Here is a 1454-nt window from a genome sequence, read left to right on the forward strand (position 1 = left end):
GGGTGTCTTGGTTAGGTCTATGATCTCTGTGACAAGATTTAGACCTTTTCCCCTTTTCTCGCAAGCACAAAATCTACTGCTGGGTTTCTTCCGTAAATGCACCAGAATCCAACATATTAAAGTTTGTTGAACTAAATAATCTATGTGGAGAAAATTTCATGGAGCTGAAATTGAGCAGAGTTGCACATAAAAGATATGAGATTTCTAAGTCTCAATTTTCCCATCCACTTGGGAACTAAAATTACCCATTTCGCCAGGTTTTAAGCATTAATCCATAAACCGAATATAAAACGTTTGGTCCAGTGCTGGCATATATAAGAAGCGCTCATTCAGTTATTCCTAAGGAAGAATTTGGCGGGGCGGGGGTGGAGGTGGGTGGAGGAGACTATATGGGTTAGAGTACTTGGAAAAAAATAAAATCGTCCAGGGATTTGTTCGAAATACGTGAGCAGGGAGGCGTAGAGTAAGAATTTTGATTGCGAAGCTAGGCTAAATGCTTTCAGCAGAGTCACCATTGCCTATCATAATCCATTATGGGCGGTGCTTCCATAAGCAGGGTTCCATGGTGTAATGGTTAGCACTCTGGACTCTGAATCCAGCGATCCGAGTTCAAGTCTCGGTGGGACCTCTGTCACTTCCGCTGTTTTTTCCCCTTGTCTCCTTTTTCTCTTCTGGCTCTCCTTATAGAGAACACTGCCAGCCTAAATGACCAAAATAAATTTTGTCTGTGATATTTCTCTTGAGTTCCTACAAGTCCCAGCACACCTGCATCTGGGCGTAAAGACAGGAAATTTTATTTTGGTTTAATGAAATTTATTTTAAGGAGTAGAAAAGAAGAAGCATCAAAGTAAATACAGGAGGAAACCGGCGAAAATTCTGTTCTCTGGGCCTACTAGAAAACAAACTCTAGTAAAAAGCAATAATCAACTCAAAGGTTTTTTTTTTTTTTTTTTTGCACATTAAAAATATTGTTCGAAAACATTAAATATTTTAAACGTGGAACATAATTCTAATGGTATAGGAGGATATACAGTTAACAGCAAATTCCTTCTCCATTCATGACATTTAACTGCACAGTTTATACTCCACCCTCCCAATGGTCACTGAAACCAGTATTTAAAATCTTAGGTGACTTTAAAGAATACATAAAACTTAAAAAGTTACCAAAAAAAAAAAAAAAAAAAACCCTGCAAATTTAACAGATTTCAGAGTCAAAACCTGGGAAAAATCCTTAATGATATTTTGATTATGATGTTAATCTGGTCGCTATGCCACCTACGAAACACCAGCTACAATGAGTTGCCGCTGTTTCTTTAGTAATTGCGTTCTTTGTACAAGTTTTCTTCTTTTATATTTTTTTTCATTTGTTCTTGTGCTGATTTGCATACATCTTGGGAATATTGCTTTTAGCATAGTATTTGTTTTGATTGAAGTGAGAGTTGTTTTTTTTTTCT

General features: G+C 36.9%; 1 non-coding gene across 1 annotated transcript; it reads left to right on the forward strand.

The window, feature by feature from the left end:
* Positions 1-556: 556 nt before the first annotated feature.
* TRNAQ-CUG (transfer RNA glutamine (anticodon CUG)) lies at positions 557-628 on the forward strand. Its single transcript has one exon. It is a non-coding gene; the product is annotated as a tRNA-Gln (tRNA).
* The last annotated feature ends 826 nt before the right edge of the window (positions 629-1454 follow it).

The sequence above is a fragment of the Loxodonta africana genome, chromosome 1 (assembly GCF_030014295.1).
Source record: "Loxodonta africana isolate mLoxAfr1 chromosome 1, mLoxAfr1.hap2, whole genome shotgun sequence".
Classification (NCBI taxonomy): Eukaryota; Metazoa; Chordata; class Mammalia; order Proboscidea; family Elephantidae; genus Loxodonta; species Loxodonta africana.